The following is a 21,657-nucleotide window of genomic DNA, read 5'->3' as shown; positions in this document are numbered from 1 at the left end:
ATTTTCTAAATCAGGGGTCCCCAACCCCCAGGCTACGCCCCACTAGTGGGCCATGGCCTGTTCTGAACCAGGTTGTGCAAATGGTGAGTGACCATATGTGCAGGTCCACTTGCTTGAAAGCTCCATTTGTGTGAGCAGTGGGTGTGCGCGCCCATCACACATGCAAATGGAGCTCCTTGAGTGTGCGTGCCTGTGCCTACTGCTCATATAGAACCATCCCCTCCCCTCCCAGCTGGGCTGCCAAGCCAGAAAGGTTGGGGGCCACTGTTTTAAATTTTCCATAGTTTCCCTACAACATGTTGTTTTCTTCCTCTGATGTTGAAGAAGCTCTGGTAGCAGGGCTTTCTGTGTGGGCTAGAATCTGAAATTGGATCACCCTTTGGAAGGCAGGCATATTTGTTTTTGAACTGGATTGAAGTTTTATTCCATGCCAGTTTAAATAGCCTACTCATGATTTACTATATTTGCTCATTTTAGATGAATGATTCCCATTCCAAGATATGCAGTCTCACTTATGGACATGATGCTTTTAAATATTTCAATGTTCCTGTCTCAGTTTTCATGAGAACATAGGTTTAGGTTTTCAAAGGGAAACGTCTGTGGAGATTCTCAGTCATCCAGATCATGGTTGTCCCAAAGGTGTTTTTTCAAAAGGCAACTGGACTTTCTTTGTTTTTCCCTGAAGATGTTTCACTTCTCATCAAAGAAGTTTCTTCAGTTCCCCTTTTCAAAGGGAAGCAAGTGGTGAAACAAGATCCTTTGAGCTGTAGTTCTGACACATAGTTTTTTCCAAAATAAAGTGTATTTCCTTAGTTCAATACCTCTCCAGCTTTGGTTAAACACATCTTAAAAATCACTCCTGTCAAATGTACAAAGCGATGGATAAGAATCACTGTTGCATGGCAAGAAAAAGCATCCTTTTTTAAATGGACATCCAAAGTTAACAGTGTACTTTGTGTGGATAGAAAATGAGTTGTTCCGTTATTCTCTTCAGAGTTCATTAAGTCATCTTTATCTAAGGTATGTTTTTCAAACTTGGCAACTTTAAGATGTGTGGATTTCAACTCTCAGAATTTCCCACCAGTGCTGGCTGGGGATTTCTGGGAATTAAAGTTTAGATATCTTAAAATTGCCAAGTTTGAAAAGCATTGCTCTAAGGGGAAACCTTGGAGACAAAGGCAGCACAGGATATATATTCCCATCTCTAACAGATGATACTTTTCTCTGGAATTTTTTTCAACCTCAACTCTATTTTATAAAGTAAATATCTATTTGTTTGTTAGAATTATGATAGCTACTAAATAGCCACTTTGTCATGAAGGTGATGGAATGGAATTTCTGTGAGGAAATATTTGATTTGTAATTATGAAAGACTATCATCGCTCTATTCTTCACCTGGCTTGCTGTCATTCTACCATGAATAATTCCAGTAAAAGCCTCAATTGTGTCTTTCTAGCTGTAAACAGCATAAAAAGTTCATGGTTAATAATCTTTACTTTTATTATATTTACTGTAGAAGTTCCTAAATGCTTTTAAATTTCTCTTCACTTCATGTAATTTGTCTTAGAGCAATTTTCAGCCCAAGTTGTTCTCAGGAGAATAGCAACCAAATAGAAATGGATTGTCTCGCAGCACATTTTAAAAACTGCTTTGTAGAATGGAAGATTTAAATTCAGCAAAGCCCCAAAACAGAAGTAAGCACAGGAATCAGAAACATATCTTTTCTGAGGATTTTTTTTTTATTATCATTCAAGCATAAAGTACATTATTATTTGAAACCACCAAGCATCTCCTCAGTACCGGTAGTTTCCTGTCAAAAAGGAGCCAAAAGAGTGGCATCTTTAAATGGCAGAAGTAATTCTACCTTGCTGAATCCATCTTTATTGAAGGAATAGGCAATCATAAATTATATAAGTGTAAGTTAAAAATGAGTTCCTGAGTATTATTAAAACCTAAACCTTAGCTGAACTTTTGAAAAAAATCAATTTTTTTGCTTGGTGCTAATGCACTGAAGCATTGGTAGGAACCCATTGTTATGTAGCTATACATGTTGAAGAGCCCTATTAGAACTATGGAAAAATAGGTATGAAGCTTAATCTTGAGCAATTTTCAGAAGTGGACAGGAAAAATGATAAAGTTGTTCAAGTTTTGCATTTAATTTTTTTCCTTTTTTCTTCCAGTTGTTAGTTTAAAAGCAATAAAATTAACCAAAAAGTACACATCCATCTAATCCATCTTCAGAGGAAAGGGCTACATTTGAGTAGTGGACTCTAGGAGTATTACCAGTTTTATTGCAGTGGGTTTGGTGAACATTCTGAGGAATTACTTTACATTTGAGAAAACGGTTGTCCTTCCTTCCTTCCTTCTTCTTCAATTCACAATTGCAATGGTATATGACTAATCTTTGATTAAAATCAAAAGCACAGAACAGTAAGATAAAAATAACATAAAAAGCACATAGCATGACTGAGGTCATCTCACAATCATTCAGTTTTCCACTATAGACAGGCTCATACTGTACAATGTCCATAAGAAAAGTCATTCGTCAAGTTCTTACAGAAGGCCATCGGGGTAAATGCTATCTAGTCTCAGGGTCTATGCTGTTCCAAACAGCAGATGTTGCAACAGACCAGGCACACTTACTGGGTCCTACCAGATAACACTGTTTTATAAAAGAGACCCAGACCACACAGCTACATCTCATGGAATGGGCAGAGATTATCGGAGACAAGTGGTCCCACAAATGTGCCATGTAGGACTTTGTAGGTTGTAACAGAAATTTGAATTGGAAGCCTACTGGAAGCCAGTGAGGTTCACAGTGCTGTGATGTTACATGGGCATATTATGGTTCATTTTAAATCAGTTGCAGCTTCTGGGTGGTCTTCAAAGGCAGCTCTGTGGAACACAACACAATAGTGCAACAAGAAGTGACCAAGACTGTGAGTTAGATCCTCCTGATCCAGTAATATATGCAACTAAAGCACAGGATGGATTTGTACAAAGGCTTTCTTGGCTTTAACTTTAGCTGCAGGAGCTAAGAGGAACCCCTGTCTTAAGGGAGTGCTACTCCATCCAGAACTAAAGATGAAAATTTCCCAAATCCAGAAAGCTTTAAAACAGACTAGGATAAGTTGAAGCTTGTTCTTCAGACCCTTCAGATCTCCAGTCTGAGGAACTCTACTGCCAACTTGACCGCAGCATCAAGCACCTCAGGTAGTAAAGCTGAAGTGCTTGAGGATACAGGTACAGTAACAGCCCTCCCATATGATCTCTCTGTGCCAAGTTAATCATCTCATCCACTAATAAGTCACAGATGAAGGAGACCTTATTACAAGCTGACCTGACATGAAGTGATTTGACAAGCTCCTTTGCTTTTTATTACTTGATTCCTTTCTCCCTTCCCATGAACCACGGCAAATGTGCTAACAACTAATCTGTACACTCCAATTATTTCCATTTGCCAAGGATTCTCTTTGAAGATGTCTCTATTTTGCCTTTGGGCAGGATGCTAGGAGCACTTTTTAAAACCCGTTGTCATGGCAAGATTACATGTCCTTCAAATGCCATTCAGCTTGCCAGATCTTCACAAATTAAATCTTAGGTTGGGTAGTGGTGCAGGATGCTTTTAGATTCCACAGCTTTAAACTCATATAAGGCTGTGATTGTTTGATAGTGCCAGAATATTAAGTACCAGAAAGAAAAAATGGAACACATGGAATAGAGGAGGTAATGGACTGATTTGCTGGGGGAGGAGTGGCTGGTTGACTGGTTGCAATTCCCAGCAGAAGCAGACAAGAATATATTTGGGGAAGAGTACATATCAACACATTGGTGGAGGCCCTATTTGCCTTACAATATCAAAGGGGCTCTGTGAAAAGTAGGCATGCCCAAAGACTGGGGTAAGATTTCTGAATATTTTATGATGCTTTAAAAAGATCCCTCAAAACAGAGGATTTTTTAAAATTACCTTCCATATGTCTAAAGAAATGTTTTTTTAGTCATGCTGAAAATATTGCCTCTCATTCTACAGAATCCTGAAATGGCTTATTCTACAGACTGTGGAAAGCAATTTTTTTCAAGATTAAACAGAGTGTATATTTCAAAGTTTAGAGCTAATAATAGTGGACATACACATTGAACTATGCAGTTACGCATGGGAAATGCCAAAGGAGATTTAGTTCCACAGATCCAATAACTCAATCAATGTAGTATAACTACATGGAGTTGCATGCAAAAAGAGTCAATTCTCTGAATATCTGAGTATAGTTAGGAAAGATTCTATGTCTAAAACTCTGGGAAGTTATTGTTACTTACTTTTGACCATCTTTCTCCATCTGCTTGCTGTCCAGGTGTACTGGATTATAATTCCCATACTCCTCAGCCAGCATGGCTATTGGTCTTCAATCAAACCACATGCTTCAAGATGTACAGTTTGGAGGGCAACCAGTTGGGGAGAGGGAGATGCAAGTGAAACAGGTGGGTTTTTCCTTAATGCATTTTGGGAACCCAGAAAGTGGGATTTGTTAATCATGGTTTACAGTTAAGAGTATTGTGTGAACACAGCAAAAGTAGTTTAATAATAAACCATTTTTAAGTACACAATGACAGTATTATTTGGGAGTCTAGGGACCTAGGGAGTCATAAGGTCATGGTTTATCATGAGGTAAAAAAAAAATTATGAATTCCATACTGAGAAAACTATTGGATCATCATCATTTCTGTCATTTCATTTCTACCAAAGCCTAATACTTTGAGTATAAAAAATCCAGCTGATAATGACACCTGGCAGAGGAACACACACTTGGTAATATTGGAGTGAAATGGTCACTTTGGATAAGCCCTTTACAATGGCTATATTTTGAAATGTGCCGCATGAAAGAAGATGTAGAAATTGGAAGTGTTGCATCAATGAATCAGTATGTTTTAGTCTGTAAATGAAGGTTTTATAAAGCAGCCTGAAGAGCAGAGACAACTGTCTCCTCAGATGAGCCATGGCTGTGTCCCAACATCCAGGCACCAATCTGTCCATGTTTGTGTTGCAAAACTACTTTGCTCCTTGCGTTTCAATTAGACACCCCAGTTAGAGTGCAACCTGTCATTCTAAATGCCTGATGGGAAGCCGAATACTCAAATTTGTTGGTGCAAGCTCAGCCTAGTTTATTCAAGTACATATTATTCTTCTGCTGGGGGAGGGGGGGAAGCAGGAATAAATAGAAGCTTCTCAACCATTGGACTACTGTGCCTAAATCATCTAGGGCTGTGGAAGTGTGTGCTCTGCAAACAACACCGAACCTGATGGAAATACCAACAGCCATTCCCTAATAGCTGAGCAAGTACCCTCAATGCAGTTCACAAAGCCATCTACAATGATAGTTCAAAACTACTATAATGTCCTAATTACAACAATTAAAAAAATAGCCAGCTGGAATTAGCAGCTTTGATTTGTTTTTTGGGAAGATTTAAAAATTGCTTTATAAAAAAACTGAGAAGAAAAAATAATCTATTTGGATAAAATGCTTTTGTCTCACAGATGCTGGTTTGATTTTAAAGAAAATTAATTTCTGGAGCTGGTTTCCTTTGAGCACATGCCGAGGGGAGTTTCTTTTATTTTGCAAAACAATTGCTTCTGTATTTCTGCAGAGAATCATTGAGCACATAATGGAATTGGATTCCTCCCAGCTTCCCAAGATTGGTAGTGCCCTTGAGAAACTGGTTCAAGAGAACAGGCCTGGAAGAATACTTGAAGGCAGATGGAAGATGGAAGGTTGCATTAAAGGAGGAACACTTGGGGAGGGGGAGGGGAGGGATGATGAATTTAAAAAAGTCAGGATGGCAGTTACAACTATATAACTGCAACCCCGTCCATTTTTTTATATGTGTTGCTCATGCTGAGTTTCAGTTGCATAGTCTTAGTCAACCATTGTGATCTTTTTTTACCCTCTCGTACAGACAAAGAAGAAAAATAACAGCTCTCAAAGGAAACCAGCATGGCTGCATAAAGAACTCTCTCATAAATTGAAAGACAAAAAGGACAAGTATAAAAAGTGGAAAGAGAGCCACATAACTAAGGTAGAATATCAACAAATAGCTTGAGCCTGCAAAGATAAAGTGAGAAAAGCTAAGGCTCAAAATAAACTAAGACTTATGACAAAAGTAAAAAAATAACCCAGAAAAAACTTCTTTCAACATGTAAAAAACAAGAAAAACCTCAAGGAAATGATTGGTCCATTAGTGGTAAGAAGTAGCAAGAAGGTGACAAGCAACAGGGAGAAAGCAGGACTACTTAACTCATTTTTTGCATCTGTCTTTACACAAAGGGAAAAAATAGTCCAACCTTTTAAAAAACAGTACTGTAAAAAACAGATTAGAAACACAAGTTAAAATAGGCAAGAAAATGGTAAGTGAGCACCTATTCACCCTAGATGAATTGAAATCACCAGAACCAGATGGATTACCCCTTAAGGTTCTCATATGATCTCAGAACCATTGAACTATGTCTTTCAAAGTCCTGGAGCACTGGGGAACTACCAGAGGACTGGAAAAGAGCTGATGTAGTTCCCATCTTCAAAAAAGGAAAAAATAATAGATCCAGGAAACTACAAACCTATAAGCCTGATCTCAATACATGGGAAGATTCTGGAAAAGATAATCAAGCAACAATCCGCAAACACCTAGAGCAGGGGTGTCAAATTTACGTTGTCACAGCATCATCACATGACGTATCACAACTTTTTTCTCCTTCGCTAAACCAGGCGTGGGCGTGGCCAGCACGTGACGCATCAGGCCTACAGGCCACAAGTTTGACAGCCCTGACCTAAAGGCAAACAAAGTCATAACCAAAAGCCAACATAGGTTTGTCAAAAACAGATCATGCCAGACAAATTTTATTGCATTCTTTGATAAAGTGACAAAATTAGTGGACCAAAGGAATGCTGTGGATATAATTATATGGACTTCAGTAAGGCATTTGATAAAGTAGACCACAACCTACTACTTGATAAGATAGAAAAATGTGGGTTAGACAACATCACCACCTGGCTGACCAACTGCACTCAACATGTGGTCCTCAATGGAACTGAATCTACATGGAGGAAAGTATGCAGTGGGGTACACCAAAGCTCTGTTTTAGGTCCAGTACTCTTCAACAAAAATATAAAGAATGGTTGCTGGAATCAGGTATGTCTAGTTTAATGAAAAGAAGGACTGGTGGGGGGGATGACACGAAAGCAGTATTCCACTATCTCAGGGATTCCACAAAGAAGATGGATTCTCCAAAGCACCTGAGGGCAGAACAAGAAGCAAGGGTGGAAACTGATCAAGGAGAGAAGCAACCTAGACCTAAGAAGAAATTTCCTGACAGAATAATTAATCAGTGGAACCACTTGCCTCCAGAAGTTGTGAATGCTCCAACATTGGTAGTTTTTAAGAAGAGATTAGACAACCATTTGCCTGAAATAGTATAGTTTCCTGCTTGAGCAGGGGGTTGGACTAGAAGACCTCTAAGGTCCCTTCCAACTCTGCTATTCTATTCTATTCTATTCGATTCGATTCGATGTTTTTCACTATGTCTCTTCTCCAAAATCTCTGAATACTGTATGGTGATACCTGGAAAAATACAATATAATCATTTTTTGAAATACCAGTGATCTGTAGATATGTTAAGTTTATTATAATTGCTTATAACTGGTATCTGTCTTTTATTGGTAGGTTTATTGAAAACTTTCCTGCTTGTTAATGTTGTTTAGCTTATGTTTGTTGTTCTTTTATTTCATTATATTGTATTGCTAGCTACTTTGGACACTATGTGATAGAACAGCAGGACACAAATTTAATACTGATTAACACCTTTGAAGAATGATGCTCTTAATTCATTGTGATGTGCAATACACAAAAGAGGTATCCACTATAGGCCTGTGTTACAAAGTTATGTGTATTAATTTCTTTCAGAGTGTGCATGTGTGTCCAAATGCTTGTGTACAAGGGCAGGTATGTCTAAGTATGCATGTATAGTACAAAAAATTCAGAGGGGTCATAATATATAGATGCTTTAGCCAGTTGGAAAGCTCGTTGATTTTTTATTCTTTATAAATTTTTGACTGTTTTGACACCAAACCTGTTTATTCACAACAGTTGAATAACTTAACTTGATTTGACTGGACTGTGTGTTCAACTTGTTCGATAGAGTTGTTCATTTCTGAGCAAAGGAAGATTAAATTAAGGGCAAAAGCCTGAGGCCTGTTTATTCTCCAAAAGTTAACAGAGCAAAGTATAATACTACAGATTAAGAAGCTTTTCCTTTAGCTTAACATCTGTCAGTTTCATGTTACAATAAGAGATGAGAAGCTGCAGAATTGCTTTGCAGTGATTGTGCAAGGAGTCCTTGCTAATCTTATGAAGTCTCCTGAGAACTGGATGGATTCAAAAATTGGATTATATCATGGCTTTTTCAGACTTCAAACTCTGTTTCTTAGTGGAAATATTAACTTTATTTTTCCATTCTGTTTGGATGAAAATTTTGGTTAACTGATTGTTGCTTTTGAAAGAATACCCTGTTTCCCTGAAAATAGGACCGAACCGGAAAATAAGTCCTAGCATGATTTTTCAGGATGCTCGTAATATAAGCCTTACTCCCAAAATAAGCCCCAGTAAAGATTGTCAGCCAGATGGATGCATTTAGTACCACATTTCCCCAAAAATAAGACCTAATCAGAAAATAAGCCCCAATGTGTCTTCTGGAGCAAAAAATTAATACACGACCCGGTCTTATTTTTGGGGAAACATGGTAGGAGCCAGGGAAATCTGCAATTTGAATCTCCAATGTTCAAAAATTTAGGACCGATTTGCTAATTCGGGAGTTCCTGCCTATTTTCTGGCAGAAAATAGCCAGCAGAGATGTGTGTTCAATTAAACACATATTTTTCCCCCTAGAAAATAAATAGGTGAGTTTGTTCCTCACCATCTTTTGTAGCACCATCTTTTTGCCTTTATTTTCTTGGCAGGTGAGCACATCTATTTTTTTAAAATATTTATGGCCCAATGTGTAATCATTAGATATTCTTGGAAATAAAGATGAGTCCCAGTGGGCTTTGGGTACAATATATCAGATTCCATTTTAATTCTGTTGCTATTGGGGAGGGTGATCAGATGGGCAGCAAAGGAGGTGCATGTAGCCACAGTGAGATCCTCTGCTGCAGACTGGAGACCATTGATTTAGGAAAGCAAGAAGACCTATGATTAGTATTTCATACACCCACCATTTACATCAAATATTTTCATCCATGACGCTATAGGCAGAGAGCATAGCGGATTGTTGTGAATATCATTTGAACCAAGATACATTAGCTTTTCCATGTCACCTTGTGGGGGTGTTTTATTATATAGCAGAAAGTAAACCATTCCATAAGTGCTGCTTAAAAATTTATCTCACAATATCATGTAGAAGGAAGTAGTATTCTTTACATGCAATTTAAAACCAAAAGACTAATCTTGCCCAAATAATATTTTAAGTTGTTATTGCCTCAAATGGAAACACAGCAAAGAAAAATGCAGCATATCACCATTTCAGGAAATATATTACTTTTAACTCTTATACAGTTTAATGATCTTTGGGTATAATGGTAAAGTATTTTAAGCATACTCATAAATTTGAAGCTAGATAATAGAGAGTAGAGAATAGAGAATAGAGCAGAGCAGAGCAGAGCAGAACAGAACAGAACAGAACAGAACAGAACAGAACAGAACAGAACAGAACAGAACAGAACAGAATATTATTTATTGGCCAAGTGTGATTGGACACACAAGGTATTTGTCTCTGTTGCAGTATACATACTCAGTATGCATACAAGCAACAAAGAGCTAAATCATTAATCATAAGATAAAATCATAAATCATAAGATGCAGCCAACAAAGTGATAGTTATATCAATAGGAGTAGGTAATAGGAAAGATGAGAAGGATAATAGTAATACAGTCCGACTCAGGGGTGAAATGTAAAATTTGTTACTACCGGTTCTGTGGGCGTGGCTTGGTGGAGGGAGGGAAATGTGACTGAGTGGGCGTGGCCAATTTTTTTAAAAACTTTTCAAAGCACTTTTTCTAATGCTTTGAAAAGCCTCTGCCGATCAGGCAACTCAGCTGGGATCGTCAGAGAGGCTTTTTAAAAAATGCTTTGAAAAGCCTCTCTGCCGATCAGGCAACTCAGCTGGGATCATCAGAGACTTTTCAAAGCATTTTTTTTACCACATCTTCGGCCAAGAGGTTGCAGAAAAAAATGCTTTGAAAAACTTCTGACGATTCCAGCTGAGCCGCACGATCATCAGAGGCTTTTTTTTTTTAACTTTTAAAAGCATTTTTTCATCGGAAGAGGTTGTAGAAAAAATGCTTTTAAAAGTAAAAAAAAAGCCTCTGATGATCATGCGGCTCAGCTGGGCATGGGGGGGGAGGGTGCAAGGATTTTTGCTACCGGTTCTCCGAACCACCTGACGCCATCGCTACCAGATCGGCCGATCCAGTCCGAACCGGGAGCATTTCACCCCTGGTCCGACTACATGGTTAGATATCCTTAAGCATACTAGTCAGAGATCAGGATTTGACAGAATCCTTAGCTATTTTATTTTGGATTTTTAGATAAAGCGATGTATGAATCTAAGCCATTGTACCTTGTAAACAATGGAACACAGTGAAGCACAAACCCAACCAATTTGTTGTTTCTTAAAAAAATTGAACAGTTAATAGGGGCTTAGTATAACGTGTAAATGTAGCTAAAGAGTTTGAGTAAGGGTTCCCTTTCAGACCTGAGAAAATATATGATTGTTTTATACTAGATAAACTAGTAAACAATGCAAATATGTTCCACTTCTATGTATTACAAATTTCCCTCTCCTCAGTTTTTCTATTAGATTTATTGATTATTACAATCTCTCAGAGAAACAGTGTTAATTTACATGTATTAAGTATAAAGATTTCCCAACTTTCATTTCCATCAGGGAGTTAGGGTGAGTTGCTATAGCAACAGAAGTATCACTTGAACAGTTGAATACACTGTAAGAACTTCTGTCAGAATAGCATCATTGAACAGATGTCTAATATCTCAATCTAAATATGGTGGCTCAGGATAAATGAACTCATGCAGCAATCTTTCCAATCCTCAGGACATCCAAGATAAGTCATTAATTCATCCCCTGTTAGCAAATGCTCAGATACAAGATTAGGAAAAGCCCCACTATCTATTTTAGCTCTGGGTCTTATTAAAAAGAAGTGGGGGATAGCTCTTCACTGCCCAGAGGAAAAGAATTCGGGTCAACCAAAAATAGCATTTCTAAATATAAGATGAATGAAAGGAAATATTCTGAAATCAATATGAAGAGCATTGCAATTGCATCAATGCTTATTTTTAATGGATCAAAATTAAGGAGCATTAGCCCTTCTAGAAACTCAGTATTGATTAGCATTTTTAAATGGATACAGCTATTTTTAAGATAGTCCTATATCGAAACAGCCATCTTGATGTTCTCTTCTACACACACACACACACACACACACACAATTTGTCATGAGATTTGTGCTTCAGCATGTGCATCAGCTGTAGCACACCATGAGTTTAATATTGAGAGAAGTTTTTAAATGCAACAGCATGAAGTTAAATTAACAGAACTGTTTGGTATTTGGTCTGCATTTATATTTTTGCCAACCAAAGCAAGCACAGCCAAGACGATCCAATCTCTGAATGCAAAACTTCATTAAGGACATCATTTTGGCACTGATGAGGGCAAAACCAGATCTAGCTAATTCCTACACAAATCCACATAATTAAAGTATAGGATTCACACTTCTCCTTATTAGTGCAGGTCCAATTGAGTGTTGTATTGTTATGAGAAAAAGTCTTTGGGTTTGGCAAACACATGCCAAAGAGTCCTTGGTTCTCATGGATCTTCTTCTTGATGTCTGGAACCTACATGCCATCTCACCCTTCCCTCCCCCCTATTCTTTGGCAAGCTGAGATGCAATAATAGTTGCAACAGCATAAGCGCACTTCAAACTTGACAATCTTTTCATCTCTGTCTTGAACTACTTCATCTAGCTTCTTCAAACACTCAATTTCAACATAAACACAGAAAATCTAAAATTTTCTCAAGCTAAGTCTTACCGTTGATAAATCATCTGAAATCTGAATGCTATCTTCTAGTATTTAGTTAATTTAATATTAAATTTTCATATTTTTTTTACCATTTATCCTATTCTTAAATTTTGCTTTCCACTGTCTTGGTTATCTATACTTACAAATACTGAGTACAGAGGAAATCTTATCAAGGAGAGATCCAACCTAGAATTAAGGAGAAATTTCCTGTCAGTGACAACAATTAACCACTGAAACGGCTTGCCTCCATATGTTGTGGGTGCTTCATCACTAGACGTTTTAAGAAGAGATTGGGCAGCCATTTGCCCAGAATGATATTGAGTCTCCTGCTTGAGTAGGGGTTGGACTAGAAGACCTCCAAGGTCCCTTCCAAATTTATTATTCTGTTATTTCATTGCTCCCAGGCTATGAATTCCAAGGAAATGCATTTTATTCCCATTCTCCTAGTACTTAAGGAAGGTGATAAAAACATCTCTTGTTAGATGTTTTAATTCATTTGATTTAAAGTTTGGTTTCAAGTTTAATTGCATTAATTTTGTTATGTTTTTATGCTTTGAACTTTTTTTATTGTTGTAAGCTGCCTGGAGTGTTGGAACAAACTAAAAAAATAATTCATTCATTCAATGTATTGGGCTGCTTAACAGCGGTGAAATCCAAACTGATTTGCTACTGGTTCACTGGCTGCGCATGTGCGCTGCGCACCAAATGCTCTGTTCGTGCGCATGTGCAGTGCACACTAAAAAGAGGCTTGGGAAGGGGGATCAGCTGTGGTGTGTGATTTAGCTTCGCTAGAAAGCAGGATCTCCTGCTTTCTAGAAAAGCTAAACTGCGCTGCCCAGCTGATCCTCCCCCCACTGTTCTACCTATCTTCCCAAGCCTCCTTTTGGTGCACGCTGCGTGTGCACGCATGCACACTATGTGTCAGAAGGAGGCTTGGGAAGGTAAGTAGAACAGCAGGGGGGATCAGCTGTGGTGTGCAATTTAGGCTCGCTAGAAAGCAGGAGATCCTGTTTTCTAGAAAAGATAAACTGCGCTGCACAGCTGATCCCCCCCCCCCGCTGTTCTACTTACCTTCCCAAGCCTCCTTTTGGCACATGCTGCGTGAGTGCTTGGGAAGAGGGGGATCTGCTGTGGCGCGCAATTTAGCTTCGCTAGAAAGTAAGAGATCCTGCTTTCTAGAAAAGCTAAACTGTGCTGCACAGCTAATCCTCCCTCCGCTGTTCTACTTACCTTCCCAAGCCTCCTTTTGGCATGTGCTGCGTGAGCGCGCATGCACAGTACGCACCAAAAAGAGGCTTGGGAAGAGGGGGATCAGCTGTGGTGCGCGATTTAGCTTTGCTAGAAAGCAGTATTTCCTGCTTTCTAGCAAAGCTAAACCCAGCGGATCGTCAGAAATACAGGTTCAGGGAAACCGGTAGCTTCTTTAACTAATGGTTCAACTGAACCAGTAGCTAACTACCAGTTTGCTGGAACCGGTAGCTTTTTTTTTACTACTGGTTCACCAGTATCACTACCAGTTTGCCCGAAGCAGAGCGAACTAGTAGCATTTCACCCCTGCTGCTTAATCAAAATGATCCAGATATGTATATTTATATTTCACAATTTTTGAAACTATTTTTGAAACTATTTTGGAGGTCTGTGAAAGGTCATAATTTACTAGGTTCTCTGTAAGTTATACTTCATGATTGACCAGTTTTGCTGTAGGTTTTATCTATTTTAGATTTTATCTTGGATTTTCCTTTTGCGGTTGATTTTGTTTCTGATTATTTTCTTTTTTCAGTCTTCTTTTTGTTTGATGTTATACACTGCCCAGAGTCCTTTGAGATCTGGGCATGTTGCTTGCACTGTAAATAGATAACATAAATAAATTACAGCTGGATACACACAGCATGCTAAACCAAGACCAAAGAAGCCACATCAGTGCCTAGGACTATGATAATTTTCTGTAGGTAGAAATACGATTGAAAAACAATCCTGTGTACACTTAACTGGGAGCAAACACAAAAGAATTTACTTCTGAATAAAAACATATTCATAATTATAGTGATGGTCATCAACATTGACCCATTTTCCTAGGTTATCATGTTTCTATTCAATATTGAACCTATTAATTTGTGGGGGGAGTGTACATGAAAAGAATCGTAGATCTTCATTATAGGTATTATTGGATATAAGAAAAATGGTTTTCTTGTTTTGCAATGTCTTTTTTCTTTTATCACAAAGCTTTGGTTTCTTGTGCCTCCCGCAAAGAATGACTACATTTGACCTAGATGCTGTCATTTGAAAATTATAGCAATGTATATACAATATAAATGCATAATCTTACTGAAGATTGATTTCTTTATATTTCATATCACTCACAACCCTCCTCAATCACAAAGGACTCTGAAGATTGGACATTATCAAACACAAAGTAAGTCCCTCATCTCCTCACCACCATCGAAATAGTGCAGATAGGCAGCACAGTCAGCTAGGACTGAATGCACATTGAAATAAAAGTTTTAACTCGTTTATGGAATTGCAGCAAGGTGGGTACCCTCATGTGCTGACAATTCAGCTGGGTGACCTTGGGCCAGTCTACTCTCTCATAGCCCAATCATCTCCACAGGGTTGTGATTGTGGGGAAAAGAAGGAGAAGGAAGGAATTTTAAATATGTTCGGCATCTTGAGTTATTTCTGAAAAATAATAAAGGTGGCATAATAATAAAATAGAGATTTAACAGGGAAGATCTGTCATTGCACCACTGCCCCATGGACTTAGTGGGAAAGAACATGTGACCTTAGTAGGGCACATGGACAGATCAATTTTCTGATAAATCCCAGTGCTCCATTGATCAGATTTTAAAGATAATAACCAGAAGTAAGGATTTCTTTATATATTTGCCTATTTTTCTGATATTCGTACTTTTCTCTTTCTTCTGTTTATTTTCTTCCATTTTTCTTGCACTTTTTATTTTTTTTAATTCTCTCAATTGTATTTTACTATTATGTTTGTTGAGATAGGGGAGCAAAATAAATTTGATTAACAAATATATAACAATCAAAATTCTTAATAAAAATTATATATAAAAATCCCACATGAAACTTAGCTACATATATTTTGATCAGCTAGAAGTTTTGGAAAACTGCTTTTTTCTGATCCATCAGTCTTTTGCTTTCTTAAAACACACACACATACACACACACACACAAAGTATGTATATAAATATACACATACATACTAAATGACAACACAATGGAGATTTAATAATAAGCAAGACCAAAAATTTTTATTATGTAATAAATGTCTTAGTGGAAGTCGCAGTGGATTTGTTCATTTCCAATATTAACTTTGAATGAAATTGCCAAATAATTTTAATGTTTGTAACATTGCTATTCTAAATTGAAGGTAATAGTAATAGAATATCTTTTTTCTTTTATTTACAATATTCCAAGTTATCTAAGTAATAGACTGCCAAGAATTTTTAATTTATAAATGTCATGGTATTGAAATAATATAATGTATCAAGATTTATAACAACAGGGTAAAAAAGGAAAAAGGAAAAACAACTTCAGCTATGATCCATTCTGGATGAAATCCAAGAGCAAAGGATTTGTAAAAGATGTTGAGTTAGCTCTGAGTTGAGCCCTGTTGGAAAGTTAAGCAAGGAGACATGGCTGGCATCAGCACTGCAGGTTTTGCAAATGTAAAACAAACAAAGAGCTTAAGAGAAATTCAAATGCGCCTTTAGCTCAGTAAACCACAGGTTGATCTTGGCACATGAAATATTATTATTTGGCACATGAACTATGCCTAGGCAGAATGAAAGATCTGACTTCTGACAAGCCGGAAGGAAAAGAAGAGAGAGGGGGGGGGAGGACAGGAGGGAGGGAGGGAGGGAGGGAGGGAGGGAGAGAGAGAGAGAGAGAGAGAGAGAGAGAGAGAGAGAGAGAGAGAGAGAGAGAGAGAGAGAGAGAGAGAGAGAGAATGGACATTTTGGTTCTTTTTCCCTTAAACAGGATAGTTTCTATAGTTACTGTATATATTATTTAAATATCCATTTAAACATTGTACACAGACACACACAATATATTATTAATGTAGCTCATTTATTCAGCTGAAGTGGGGAAAGAGAACTAGGTACCTAATAAACATGTTTATTTTGCTTTAGGCTATTGTTTGTTTGTAATGGAGCTATTTCTTTTTGTATAACTAGGAAAAGACTTCCCCAAAGGTGGTTGTCTATCTGATTCTTTCACACAATGCTCAGCACAAAAATTAATATTCTTCATCTGTGCACTGAATATGTACTCATTCATCTCTTTCATGCGCTTCAGTATCCAGAGTCAACATGCAGGTAGCCCTTGACTTACAACCATTCATTTAGCCACTCTTTGAATTTACATTGAAAAAAATGTTACTTGGGACCAGTCCTTGCACTTACAACTGTCACAACATTTCCATCGTCATGCAATCAAAATCTGGGCACTTGGCGACTGACATGTATTTACGATGGTTGTCGTGTTCCAGGGATCAGGTGAGCTTCCCAGCTGGCTTCTCATAAGCAAAGTCAATGAGGGAAACTAAATTGCTTAACAACAGTGTGATCCACTTAATGACTGTAATGATCCACTTAACAACTATGGAAAAAGAAGTCATAAAATTGGGTGCAACTTGCTGAACAACTGCCTTGCTTAGCATTGGAAATTTTATTATTTATTATGAAATCCGGGGTACAAGTTGTCTAGTCACACATAAAAATGAATGGAACATTTTACTTTTTTACTTTACTTTATTTTGGATTTATATACCGCCCTACTCCTGAAGGACTCAGGGCGGTGAACAGCCAAAGATAAAACACACATAATACAAAATTTAAAAACAATGTAAAAACACATTAAATAATTTGGCCCATACAGATTAAAACATCCCTATCGTTTTAAAACAAATTTAAAATTAACAATTAAAAGGAAGTTAGGCCAGGCCAGCCTGTTGAAATAGAAAGGTCTTGAGCGCACGGCGGAAAGTGCGTTAATCCAGGATCCTCCGTATCTCTGAGGGAAGCTCATTCCAACTGGCAGGTGCCCCCACAGAGAAGGCTCTCCCACTGGGGGCCGCCAGTCGACACTGTTTGACCGACCGCACCCTGAGGAGCCCCTCTCTATGGGCGCGTACTGGCCAGTGAGAGGCTACTGGTAGCAGAAGGTGGTCTCGTAAGTACCCAGGCCCTAAACCATGGAGCGCTCTAAAGGTGGTAACCAAGACCTTGAAGCGCACCCGGAAGACCACCGGGAGCCAGTGCAGCTCGTGCAGGAGTGGTGTTATATGGGAATGCCACGTCGCTCCCATAACCACCCGCGCAGCCGCATTCTGGACCAGCTGGAGCCTCTGGGTGCTCCTCAAGGGAAGCCAGGAACAGTTCCCGGGAACAGTTAATGTTCCCTCAGTTAAGGGAACATTAACTGAGTATCATCATGGCTGCCATCTATGCTCTTTTCTAGGCACGATGTCAGCGTTCCACGTAATGCACCCATAAAAAGGAAAACTCTGAGGCAGGCAAGCTCCTCAAAGAACAGTTTATCGGATACATCGTATTGGCACAAACTGGTGAAAGCCAACTCTGAGTTTTCCCATGGCTTCCACCTAGTTAAAAGTAAAAGTTTTCCATTCCCCCTCCCCAGTCATTAGACACGTTGTCCAATCCAAGTGCTAGCCCGTTGCTTGGTTACTGTCTCCTCCTCTGGCCAGACGCCTGTGCGAATGTCCTTGGGTTCCCACAGGAATTTTTTATTGTTTTGGCTACAGGGTTGTGTGGCAAACCTGGGGCATCAAAAATGGCTTCAGCCAGGCTCCTTTCAAGGTTGATACACAATTTTCAGACACCCCTGGACATGTGCAACTCGGTAGGTGTTTATGGTAGGGATTTTGACTCTAGGATCATCTGATTGGGAAAATGGGGAAGCACATGTTGATGAAATTAGCCATGATTTTTTGTAATGTTACGAGTCATAATAGATTGACAGTACAGATTAAAACAAAGAAATATGCCACCTTTTCTTTTCTTTCCAAATTCCAGTCAGGTTATTTGCTTAATTTATTCTGCAAAGTTATTTGCTTAATTTATTCCTAAATTAATAAATAAATAACAACCAACTCAATTTCAAATTACTTTAGCATGGTTGGGGAGCTAAAACAATGGTAGGGTCGAAATCAGGTTCACTTTCCAGGTAAGGCAGTCATCCAGCAGCGTCTCTTTCCTTGCTTCTAACACTACTAATTCCTGAACAAATTCCACTACACTGAGCACAACCTTTTCAGAATAAGAAGAGAAAGTCTGTATAAAGGCTGTGAAATTTATCTGCAATGCAGCTTACAGTTACCTCATTCAACCGATCGGACTTCTTGTATCAAGGTGTGTCATACTGTGACATTTAAGTTATAATATGGTGAAACAAAAGTATGCGGTGGCTCAGTGGCTAAGATGCTGAGCTTGTTGATTGAAAGGTCAGCAGTTCAGCAGTTCGACTCCCTACTGCTGGGTAATGGGGTGAGCTCCCGTTACTTGTCCCAGCTTCTGCCAACCTAGTAGTTCGAAAACACGTAAAAAATGCAAGTAGAAAAATAGGGACCACCTTTGGTGGGAAGGTAACAGCATTTAGTCATGCCGGCCACATGACCATGGAGATGTCTTCAGACAGTGCTGGCTCTTCAGCTTTGAAACGGAGATGAGTACCGCCCCCTAGAGTCGGGAATGACTAGGACATACGTGCAAGGGGAACCTTTACCTTTACCTATTGTGAAACAAAGAGCAAACTCTATTTTTAATTTAAAAGTGACTCATTAATGTTAACTGAGAACAGAATTTTTGTATATGCACACACTTTAAAAAGTACTAGATTTTTCAAAATGTTTTAACTGTCTATAGAAAAGCAACTTGGAGAAACGTTTTCATATCAGTGATGGATTAGTCTGTTCTCTTCAATCACATAATCTATTAAAACTCTACATTTGATACATGCCTATAATGAATCTAATGCAGCTTTTGAAAAATAACCTAGAAGTCTGTAATTGCCGCAGATCCTAGATTGCTTATTTTAAGGACCCGTATTTCTGTTTTCAAATTTTCCACATTTTATGTCATTTTGTATTCCATTACAGTATCCTGGAATAAAGGAATACCACAATGACTCTGTATTATTTTTTTGTACTCAGTATTAGATCTAACTCCTTGAGCCTAAGAATTTTTGGCAGAACCTCACAGCAAATTAAGCCACATAATATATGAGTGTTATATCAATGCAGTAAATAATTGCATTCCTACATAAATAAAAGTCACACAAAGGGAGAAACCATTTATCTCATTCATCTTGCCAACTCTTACCCCAATGGCTCCTGTTTATGTAGACTTACGATTTTAAAAATCCATTGCAATTAAAAGATATCACAAGGAAAGAAAAACTCAGCCATATTTCACTTTCCTTCTTGGAGAAAGTATGGTGTGTGTGTGTCTGTGTGTGTGTGTGTGTGTGTGTGTGTGTGTGTGTGTGAGAGAGAGAGAGAGAGAGAGAGAGAGAGAGAGAGAGAGAGAGAGAGATGGAGGGAGGGAGGGAGAGAGAGGGAGAGAGAGAGATATTTTGCTAAATTCATCAAAACCAGTATTTTAAGAAATATTTAAATACATGACTTGCTCATGTATTTAAGCAAGTGAAGAGCAATTACAAGTAAGTTGTCTGTTAATAACAAGCATATTAGGAAAGGGAAAGTTTAATTATTTTTTTAATATCATGGAAGAGTGTAAGAAACATCTATCATTGTATATAGACACCACCACACAATCTTTGTCCTGCTCCAGGAGCTGCTGCAAAACAAGCAAGATTTATTTTTTATTGTTAGTTGCAAAGTCGTATCCGACCCATCAAGACCCCATGGACAACATTCTTCCAGGCCTTCCTGTCCTCTACCATCCTCTGGAGTCCATTTAAGCTCTCACTTATTGCTTCAGTGACTCCATCTAGCCACCTCCTTCTCTGCCATCCCCTTCTTCCTTTGTCCTCAATCTTTCCCAGCATTAGGCTCTTCTCCAGTGAATCCTTCCTTATACCAGAGGTGCTATTCAGCAGGTTCTGCAGTGGCTATTGTAAGAGCTCTCCAGAACTCTGCGAAATAAATTGTTACATACTTACATACATTTAAGATCAACTGTTAGAAAAACGAGTGCATTTGTGGTGCCGGAAAAAGCCATATGAATACCAGAAGAAGAAATTTCAAGTCAAAAGGGTTAAACCAGACTTCTGACTCTGAACAATTACTGCTGTTGTTTTCTTCTTACCTTGTGAATTTTATCATTTGAAGATGTTGTTGACTGTTTCATGTGTCTAGCCTATGGTCCCAGGGAAATTCAGGTTGTATTAAGAATGTACTGAGATATCTTGGGACAATCGAGAATTATAATGTTCAAATTATGTGAAATTCATTTCAGATAATTCATTTGGCCAGATTTCCCCTTTGGTCAGTTCTGGGTGCCACCATGGAGATGATTAGGGGCCCCAAACCCTCAAACCTATGAAGCTAGATTGAAGGACCTGTGTGTGTTCAGCCCGGAGAAAAGATGATTGAAATCATATCAAATATGATAACACTCCTCAAATATCTCTGGATGGATATACCCAAGACCTTTCTGTTTTACAGCACAATGTAGACATAGAATCATGGTTCAAAAATATATGAAGGTAAGGGGGGGAAACCCTTAATATTAACAGCAGTTTGCAAGTAGAATCAATTACCCAGGAAGATGGTCTTCCTCTTTACTGAATATGTTCAAGCAGAGACAGGACAGCCATCTATATGGGATGCTTTAATTTTGACTGGATTAGATTTCATGCTCTACATGGCATTGATTTTATTATTTATGATTCTGTGGGGGATCTTTTGTAATTAAAAGAAGGGATATTTCAAGACATCAGAGCTGTTTTATTCTGATTAACAGTAATAGATAAGGAAAGGCAGAGTACCTCATTAGCATCCCGATTAAGAAAGGAACGAGTCCTGGCCTCATCATTAATGATGTTGTTGAGATTCTTAATTACCTGCCTTGATGTTAGAGCACTTTTACATTATTAACATTTTTTTACTCTTCGTTTTTTCAAAGCAGTTAGAAATGTCTTGTAATTGTTTTCAGCCCTGCTGGCTTTGAAACATCATGTGGCAAGTGGAGCTTTCTCCAATTGATCATCCTGAAGTACCAGCAAGCACAAGAAGACCGACTCTGCTTTTGTTCAAATAAATTGCAATGGAGTCAAAAAAGGCTTATAAAACATTTAATCAAAACGATCAGGAGCTGCTGCTGAATGGGTATCCTAACTTTGGAGATGCCTAAACCTGGTCGAACTACATTGAAAAACATATTACAAATTGTTTGCCATTTTCTTAAAATGGGGTCTTATGTACTCACAATATTTTGATGAGCATGTATGATTAGAGAGCCAAAAAGGCAACTGCTTTGTAAGCAGAAGCAAATAGATTGATTTAATGTTTAACAGTGA

General features: G+C 38.3%; 1 long non-coding RNA gene across 1 annotated transcript in view; it reads left to right on the top strand.

Moving 5' to 3' along the window:
- The window catches only part of LOC117660550 (uncharacterized), a 40,732-nt gene extending 19,314 nt beyond the window's left edge, over positions 1-21,418 (top strand). The window contains exons 4-6 of the long non-coding RNA XR_004589689.2: positions 4,350-4,476; positions 14,517-14,548; positions 21,294-21,418. This is a non-coding gene — a long non-coding RNA (uncharacterized LOC117660550). The remainder of the gene's footprint in view (positions 1-4,349; positions 4,477-14,516; positions 14,549-21,293) is intronic.
- Positions 21,419-21,657: the final 239 nt, after the last annotated feature.

Source organism: Pantherophis guttatus, chromosome 2 (assembly GCF_059756535.1).
Source record: "Pantherophis guttatus breed Tessera chromosome 2, ASM5975653v1, whole genome shotgun sequence".
Classification (NCBI taxonomy): Eukaryota; Metazoa; Chordata; class Lepidosauria; order Squamata; family Colubridae; genus Pantherophis; species Pantherophis guttatus.
The sequence above is the reverse complement of the archived record's forward strand: the minus strand, read 5'-3'. Positions and strand labels throughout refer to the sequence as shown.